Raw genomic sequence first — 10,153 nt, forward strand, 5'->3', positions numbered from 1 at the left:
GTTTTCGAACTGCTACCGTGTTTTGCCAAAAATAAGACAGTGTCTTATATTAATTTTTGCTCCCAAAGATGTGCTAGGTCTTATTTTCAGGGGATGTCTTATTTTTCCCTGAAGAAGAATTCACATGTATTGTTGAACAAAAAAAAAATGAACATTTATTATATACTGTACAGCAGTTGTCATCACAAACCAGCATAACCAGACAAACTGTGAATCCTATCAAGAATGTCTTGTTACTACCAATATTTCCATGTACAACAATCTATAGTATGTACATGGAGTTATGTTTGGTGGGCATGCTTCCAAACAAAAACTTTGCTAGGTCTTACTTTCAGGGGAGGCCTTATATTTAGCAATTCAGCAAAACCTCTCCTAGGTCTTATTTTCTGGGGATGTCTTATTTTAGGGGAAACAGGGTAGGTTGGCAGAAGCTGGAGCAACAGTGGGCGCTCACTCTGCTACCGGGGTTTGAACCTGGGACCTTTCGGTCTGCAAGTTCAGCAGCTCAGCACTTTAACACACTTCGCCACCGGGGCTCCACAAGGTGCATTTACACTGCAGAATTCATGTAGTTTGGCACCCTTTAAGTGCCAAGGCTCATACTAGAATATGAAAGTCTTCATTTTGGCCCCTGGTGGCACAGTGTGTTAAAGCACTGAGCTGCTGAACTTGCAGACCAAAAGGTCTCAGGTTCAAATCCTGGGAGCAGAGTGAGCACCCACTGTTAGCCCCAGCTCCTGCCAACCTAGCAGTTCGAAAACATGCAAATGTGGGTAGATCAATAGGTACCACTCCGGCAGGAAGGTAACGGTACTCCATGCAGTCATGCCAGCCACATGACCTTGGAGATGTCTATGGACAATGCCGGCTCTTCGGCTTAGAGATGGAGATGAGCACCAACCCCCAGAGTCGGTCATGACTAGACTTAATGTCACCTTTACTACCTTTACCTTTTCCTTTAACTTCGCCAGACACCCATATGTGTATATGTGCCTTTAAACCTCTTGTTGACTTATGGTGACCCTATGACTTTCCTTGGGTTTTCTAGGAAGACTCAGAGATGGTTTTGCCAGCTCCTTCCTCTGAAATAGAGCCAATGGCACCTGGGATTCTTGAGTTTTCCTTCCGGAATTGGGGAGAATGGTCTTCATTGTACTGCACTCCTAGAATCCCCAGACAGCAGAGACCAGGCATGGGCAAACTTTGGCCCTCCAGGTGTTTTGGACTTCAACTCCCACCATTCCTAACAGCCTCAGGCCCTTTCCTTTTCCCCCTCAGCCGCTTAAGCGGCTGAGGGGGAAAAGGAAAGGGCCTGAGACTGTTAGGAATGGTGGGAGTTGAAGTCCAAAACACCTGGAGGGCCAAAGTTTGCCCATGCCTGGCATAGACAGAAGGGGCCGATGTCCAAAACCGCTCTTCCAAACTGTGGCTCTGCTTGCCGTGCAACTACAACTTTCCTTCTCCGATGCAGGAGAGCTCTGTGTAACTCTGTAGCCACCCATCTCCAAGGCAAAAAAGATAAGGGCTTCACGTCGTCCACCTCCCGCTGACCATCCAAGACAAGGAGATCTGATAGACCCAAGGCTGTGGCTCGATAAGGCCTTCTTTGCCTGTCGCTTTCTTCTTTTTTATGGCTGGAATCATACATAGGACCTTTTTAGGCCCAGAAATCATTGACAGAGTTGGTGTGGAGCTGGAGATGAGCAGGGGACTGGTGCTTGGAGACAAAATTCCCACCCAAATCTGGGGAAAGCAAACACTGAAACTGCCATTTGTGCCCCTCTGCCAATGAATATGACTGGGCTCTGGCTTTAGAGGGGGATGGCCACAAGGTTTTCGGCAATGGACTCTGCACTTCCCGGTCCATTTTAAATGATTAATTTACATTTTGCATGCATGGCTTTAATATGTTTTAATCTTTACTCTGTGTCTTTTAATACAAGTACAGTAGAGTCTCACTTATCCAACATAACCTGGCCGGCAGAATGTTGGATAAGCGAATATGTTGGATAATAAGGAGGCATTAAGGAAAAGCCTATTAAACATCAAATTAGGTTATGATTTTACAAATGAAGCACCAAAACATCATGTTAGACAACAAATTTGGCAGAAAAAGTAGTTCAATATGCAGTAATGCTATGTAGTAATTACTGTATTTATGAATTTAGCACCAAAATATCACGATATATTGAAAACATTGACTACAAAAATGCATTGGATAATCCAGAACGTTGGATAAGCGAGTGTTGGATAAATGAGACTCTACTGTATTTAAATGGTATTTTGTGATATTATGGGGCCCCTGGTGGCACAGTGTGTTAAAGCGCTGAGCTGCTGAACTTGCAGACCGAAAGGTGCCAGGTTCAAATCCCGGGAGCGGAATGAGCAACCGCTGTTAGCCCCAGCTCCTGCCAACCTAGCAGTTCGAAAACATGCAAATGCGAGTAGATCAATAGGGAAGGTAATGCGGGAAGGTAAGGGCGCTCCATGCAGTCATGCCAGCCACATGACCTTGGAGGTGTCTATGAACAACGCCAGCTCTTTGGCTTAGAAATGGAGATGAGCACCAACCCCCAGACACGACTGGACTTAACGTCAGGGGAAACCTTTACCTTTACCTACCTTATGCATGGCTTTAATATGTTTTAATCTTTACTCTGTGTCTTTTAATACAAGTATTTAAATGGTCTTATGTAGTATTATGGAGTGTTGTTACCTTCCCGCTGGAGCGGTACCTATTGATCTATACATATTTGCATGTTTTCGAATTGCTAGGTTGGCAGAAGCTGGAGCTAACAGCAGGCACTCACTCCACTCCCTGGATTCGAACCTGCGACCTTTCGGTCTGCAAGTTCAGCAACTCAACACTTTAACACGCTGCGCCTCCGGGGGCTCCATATAGTCATGCTGGCCACATGACCTTGGGGTGTCTATGGACAACCCAGCTCTTTGGCTTAGAAATGGAGATGAGCACCAACCCCCAAAGTTGGACACGACTGGACTTAACAGGAAACCTTAACCTACCTTTACCTATGTGGTATTATGGAGCTGCGGTGTCGCAATAAGTTAAGCCCTTGTGCTGCCTGAACAGCTGACCTGAAGGTTGTGTTGCTGACCTGAAGTTGCCAGTTTGAATCCACAAGATGGGGTGAGCTCCTGTCTGGCAGCTCTAGGTTGAGGGGACATGAGAGAAGCCTCCCAGCTAACACGTCCATCAACATCTCTGTAGATGGCCAATTCTCTCACACCAGAAGCGACTTGCAGTATATTCCCAAGTTGCTTCTGACACAATTTAGAACATGGTTTTATGTGGTACCAAGGAGAGGAGGAAATAAATAAAACCACTATCTTCGTAATTACCGTCATCGTTAACATCATTACCATCTAGGTCCTAGCTGTAGCTCTGGAAAAGCACTGGACAAAATCTGGGGATCTTTTTTTTAAAATAATAATAATAATAACAATTTTTTTATTGAGGGGTAAGTGCAAGACATACAAAATCATTTTAAAAACGGTGTTTACAAATAAGGGTAACAGTGGGGGAACATAGGGCAGGTCAGGGAAGGGTGAAGGATTTGGGTGGTAGGAAAACATAAGGGGAATCAGAGAAAAGGGGAAGGGGTAGTTTGAAACTTCCATTCTTTCCCCTTTCGGTACAGTTTTTGTAATTTACATTTCTGTTAATGTCCCGGTTCATTTTTTTTCCATTTAGTCCTTTTATTAATATACATTTCCACTTTTCCCCAGTTTGTCTTCTTTATCGGTTTACCTCTAATTTCTTTCATATACAAAGTTAATTTGTCCATATCCTTTATTTCTTCTAATTTCTCCAACCAATGTTCAATCTGCGGGATCTGTTCTATTTTCCACCTTTTTGCTAAAATTATTCTGGCCGCTGTTGAGATATATGTGAAAAGTTTATCATCATTTATTTCCAGTTCTAATGAAGTACAGTAGAGTCTCACTTATCCAACATAAACGGGCTGGCAGAATGTTGGATAAGTGAATATGTTGGATAATAAGGAGGGATTAAGGAAAAGCCTATTACACATCAAATTAGGTTATGATTTTACAAATGAAGCACCAAAACATCATGTTAGACAACAAATTTGACAGAAAAAGTAGTTCAATATGCAGTAATGCTATGTAGTAATTGCTGTATTTATGAATTTAGCACCAAAATGTCACGATGTATTGAAAACATTGACTACAAAAAATGCGTTGGATAATCCAGAATGTTGGATAAGCGAGTGTTGGATAAGTGAGACTCTACTGTATATGTAAAAAGTTTATCATCATTTATGTCCAGTTCTAATGAAGTATCTAAGATTCCTAACAAATAAAATTCAGGCTTCATAGAAAATTTTTTATTCAGTATTTTTTGTGTCTCTTTCTGAATCATTTTCCTTTTTTTTTTTTGTATTTTTTGCATGTCCACCATAAGTGGTAAAAAGACCCTTCATGCATTTTGCATTTCCAACAATTCTTTTGATAATTTTTATACATTGAAGCTAATTTTTGGGGGGTCATATATCACCTATGGAAAGTCTTTAGCCAATTCTCTTTAAGGTCCCAAGCATATGTATATTTTAATTTTTTTTGTTCCAGATTTGTTCCCATTCTTCAAACTTTATTGGTCCTTACATCGCGTTTGGGATCATGGAGCTCTCCAAATGTTTTTGAACTCCATTTAACACAGTTGAAGATGGAGGATGATGGGACATGCAGTTTGACAACATCTGGAGGATCACCTAATCCCCATCTTTATCTAAATCTAGATGCCTGATAGTTTGGAAAGTTTCTTTTCAAAACACTTTACTTGTTACAGTAATTAATTGCCATTCATTGTTGCATTTTTGCAGACCTTTTTCCTTTTCATGACCTTTTCTTTGGCTTGGTGCGGATGGGATTGATGATCCCTTTGGAAGGATGAGAGAAGGGCAGAGCAGCTCATGGAATTCCTCTCCAAACGTCTCCAAAGGGCCCCAAACATCCTCCAAAAGGGAGCTTTGAAAAGTAACAAGGAAATGTTACTCATTGTGTCAATAAAGTGATTTCATGTCTCCATATCAGCTTGCCTTTGAAAGGTGGTTTTGATTGGTCAATACCAGAGGAGGAGAAGGAGGAAGAAGAAGAGGAAGGATCCAGAAAGCTCCACATTAACCAGCCAAAGTTGGACATCTGCCATTGCAATTCATTCTGAGCTTGCAAGGAGGAACTACACCACTGAATTAACTCAGTTTGGCACCACTTTCACTCAATGTTTTGGAATCCATGGAGATGTAGCTTTGCAAGTTTTCATCCTACTCTGAATCATAGAATCATAGAATCTTAGAATCGTAGAGTTGGAAGAGACCTCATGGGCCATCCAGTCCAACCCTCTGCCAAGTAGCAGGAAATCGCATTCAAAGCACCCTCGACAGATGGCCATCCAGCCTCTGCTTAAAAGCCTCCAAAGAAGGAGCCTCCACCACAGTCCGGGGCAGAGAGTTCCACTGCCGAACAGCCCTCACTGTGAGGAAGTTCTTCCTGATGTTCAGGTGGAATCTCCTTTCCTGTAGTTCGAAGCCCTTGTTCCGTGTCCTAGTCTGCAGGGCAGCAGAAAACAAGCTCACTCCCTCCTCCCTATGACTTCCCTTCACGTATTTGTACATGGCTATCATGTCTCCTCTCAGCCTTCTCTTCTGCAGGCTAAACATGCCCGGTTCTTTAAGCCGCTCCTCATAGGGCTTGTTCTCCAGACCTTTGATCATTTTAGTTGCCCTCCTCTGGACGCTTTCCAGCTTGTCAACATCTCCCTTCAACTGTGGTGCCCAGAATTGGACACAGTATTCCAGGTGTGGTCTGACCAAGGCAGAATAGAGGGAGAGCATAACTTCCCTGGATCTAGACGCTATTCCCCTATTGATGCAGGCCAGAATCCCGTTGGCTTTCTTAGCAGCCGCATCACATTGCTGGCTCATGTTTAACTTGTTGTCTACAAGGACTCCAAGATCTTTTTCACATGTACTGCTGTCAAGCCAGGCATTGTCCCCCATTCTGTATCTTTGCATTCCATTTTTTCTGCCGAAGTGAAGTATCTTGCATTTGTCCCTGTTGAACTTCATTTTGTTAGTTTCAGCCCATTTCTCTAGTCTGTCAAGATCGTTTTGAATCCTGCTCCTGTTTTCCGGAGTGTTAGCTATCCCTCCCAGTTTGGTGTCGTCTGCAAACTTGATGATCGTGCCTTCTAACCCTTCGTCTAAGTCATTAATAAAGATGTTGAACAGAACTGGGCCCAGGACGGAGCCCTGAGCACTCCACTTGTCACTTCTTTCCATGATGAAGACGATGCATTGGTGAGAACCCTTTGGGTTCGTTCGCTTAGCCAATTACAGATCCACCTAACCGTAGTTTTGTCTAGCCCACATTTTACTAGTTTGTTTGCCAGAAGGTCGTGGGGGACTTTGTCGAAGGCCTTACTGAAATCCAGGTAGGCTACATCCACGCATTCCCTGTATCGACCCAACTCGTAACTCTGTCAAAAAAAGAGATCAGATTAGTCTGGCATGACTTGTTTTTGGTAAATCCGTGTTGACTATTAGCAATGACCGCATCTGTTTCTAAGTGTTTGCAGACCACTTCCTTAATGATCTTTTCCAGAATTTTGCCTGGTATCGACGTCTGCCCAAGAGCGGAGGCACCTCTCCAAACTATAACTTCCATGATTCCATAGCATTGAGGCAAAGCAGTTCAAAGGGTGCCAAACTGCATTAATTCCACAGTGTAGATGCACCCGCAGCCTCCAAGCCTGGAAGCGGTGCTCTTGTTTTCAGGACGCATGGAAAGGGGGAAGAGAGGCAACCAAAGTGGATGCAAACGAAGGGTTTTGTGAACAGATTTGAATAGGATGCAAAATGTCTCATGGGAAGGGAGGGCAGAGGGAGAGCCTAGATGCAGCTCACCTTGAAGCCAGAAAACATCTTCAGAACCAACTTTGCCAATAAAATTATTGTTTATTAGGAGCCATGGTGGTAGGTAAAGGTAAAGGTTTTCCCCTGACGTTAAGTCCAGTCGTGACCGACTCTGGAGGTTGGTGCTCATCTCCATTTCTAAGCCAAAGAGCCGGCGTTGTCCGTAGACACCTCCAGGTCATGTGGCTGGCATGACTGCATGGAGCGCCATTACCTTCCCGCCGGAGCGGTACCTATTTATCTACTCACATTTGCATGTTTTCAAACTGCTAGGTTGGCATGGTGGTGCAATAGGTTAAATCCTTGCGCTGGCTGGACTGCTGACCTGAAGATTGTGTTGCTGACCTGAAGGTTGCTGGTTCAAATCTGCTAGATGGGGTGAGCTCCCATGTGTCAGCTCTAGCTTGTGGGGACATGAGAGAAGCCTCCCAGCAGGATGGTAACACATCTGGACATCCCCTAGCAATGTTTCTATAGACTGCTAATTTTCTCACACCAGAAGTGACTTGCAGTATGTTCTCAAGTCGCTTCTGACATGATAAAAATTATGTTTATTATTATTTTTATTATTATGTTTATTTAACCGTGCTTTTCTCTCCACAGAGAGACTCAAAACCCTGTAATAGGTTCACCTTCAGGCCACCGTAGGTCAGGAACGGCTTGTGTTTGTGTGTGTTGCCATTTCCCATTGACTTGGTATGCTCTTCCGCACATTGAGTCCCGCGTTCAAGTCTGGTTGCCTCCCTCCCTTTCCTTGTCGGAGCCAAGCCCAGCCACCAAGGCGAATGCGATTAGCTGTGTTTTGCAGCTCCGTTGCTTTTAAAGAATTGTTTCCATGAGAAACCAGCTTGGCAAATACACACTTCAGAGGAGGAGGAGGAGGCCAGAGGTGAAAGGAATAATAGGCACATTCCAGCAACATGAGACACACACATGGAGAGAGACACAGGCACACGCACACGATGTAACCCTTCCCGCGCTGGGCTGCAGAGGAAACCTTTTGTGTTTACAGGTTTGGGATGCTGACGCCGTCTCCGTCTTGCCCAAAACGTGTCCAAACAGGTTCAAGTCTGCTAGGCCTCCTCCGCTTTCGTTCCTGCCAAAGCTGCCGTTCTTCTTCAAAACCTCCACCAAAAAAACTTCTCAAGCAACAGCAAACAGTGGACCACCCACCACACTTAACTATCACTCAGAGCCTCCGGTTCAGATATCTGCCCTGCCATTGTAACCCACTTTGGCCAAGTCACGCTCTCTTAGGATGCATCTGCACTGTAGGATTAATGCAACTTGACACCACTCTAATTGTCATGGCTTGTAGTTGTAGCCTCACAAGGTGCATAGCCTTCTCTGCCTCATCAAACTACAACTTCCAAGATTCCCTGGCATTGATCCATGGCAGCCCAAGTGGTGTCAAACTGCATTAATTCTACAGTGTAGATCAGGCATAGGCAAACTTTGGCCCTCCAGGTGTTTTGGACTTCAACTCCCACAATTCCTAACAGTCTCAGGCCATTTCCTTTTCCCCCTCAGCCACTTACAATCCTGAGGACAGTAATTTGACAAGGCCTTGAGGCTTCTCTGCCAAATAAAGCTGTTGCCTTAGGTAAAGGTAAAGGTTTTCCCCTGATGTTAAGTCCAGTCATGTCCGACTCTGGGGGTTGGTGCTCATCTCCATTTCTAAGCCGAAGAGCCGGCGTTGTCCGTAGACACCTCCAAGGTCATACGGCCGGCATGACTGCATGGAGCGCCCTTACCTTCACACCGGAGCAGTATCTATTGATCTACTCACATTGGCATGTTTTCGAACTGCTAGATTGGCAGAAGCTGGAGCAACAGCGGGCGCTCACTCCGCTACCAGGATTTGAACCTGGGACCTTTCGGTCTGCAAGTTCAGCAGCTTTCAAGTAAACACCTATTTATTTATTTATTTATTTTATTTTATTTACGACATTTATATCCCACCCTTCTCACCCCGAAGGGGACTCAGGGCGGTTTACAAGTATATATACATACAATATATTATATTATACGACTATATTGCAATATTATTAGTAATATTGCATGTAATAAAAATATACAATTACAATAGTGAATTATAATTATTATTATATTGTATTACGTCATAATATTATTATTAATATTACATGTATTTACAATATATTATAATATTAGTATAGTAAAGGTAAAGGTTTTCCCCTGACGTTAAGTCCAGTCATGTCTGACTCTGGGGGTCGGTGCTCATCTCCATTTCTAAGCCGAAGAGCTGGAGTTGTCCGTAGATGCCTCCAAGGTCATGTGACCAGCATGACTGCATGGAGTGCCGTTACCTTCCCGCCGGAGCGGTACCTATTGATCTACTCACATTGGCATGTTTTCGAACTGCTAGGTTGGCAGGAGCTGGGGCTAACAGCGGGCGCTCACTCCGCTCCCGGGGTTTGAACCTGGCACCTTTTGGTCTGCAAGTTCAGCAGCTCAGTGCTTTAACCCACTTTGCCACCGGGGCTCCTTATGTTTGGTAAGGCTGTTTCCTTACCAAACTATAAATCCCCGTATAGCATTGAATTAGAGATGGGGTCCCTTTGGCTCAGCACTAAGATGGACATGTTATGTGAATCTGATGCGCACATAATTTTGGCAAAGTCCTTAAGCCCCAAAAGGTGAGCATTAGATTTGAGTAAATAGGGGTTACATCAGGCATGGGCAAACTTCAGCCCTCCAGGTGTTTTGGACTTCAACTTTCACAATCCCTAACGGCCTACCGGCCGTTAGGGATTGTGGGAGTTGAAGTCCAAAACACCTGGAGGGAGGGCCGAAATTTGCCCATGCCTGGGTTACATAGTGTTATTATGATTATAAAAGTAATGTGGACACGTTTCCTCCTTGGCAAGGAACGCTAGAGAAAGCGATGCCTGAGTGCCACGGAAGAGGGAAGCCTTGGCAGGGATTTGGCTGCCAACCTCCCTCCTCCTCCTCCTCCTCTTTACCGGAGGCGTCACCTTTCCCACAGTCCCCACCAGGCCTCCTTGGCACTCCTTTGCCATCCAAGTGTTTGCCGAGCGGCCGCCGCGGTGCCAGGCGGGTGAATCAGGGGCCACGGCGGCAGGAAGCGGTTGTGCCCTGAAGCCAAGGCTCAGAGGCCAGTGAGAGCAGGGCCCATGCGGGGCATCTATGACTCTTTGCCACCTCCCGGCAGTGAATCA

This window comes from Anolis carolinensis, unplaced genomic scaffold (assembly GCF_035594765.1).
Source record: "Anolis carolinensis isolate JA03-04 unplaced genomic scaffold, rAnoCar3.1.pri scaffold_12, whole genome shotgun sequence".
NCBI classification, from domain to species: Eukaryota; Metazoa; Chordata; class Lepidosauria; order Squamata; family Dactyloidae; genus Anolis; species Anolis carolinensis.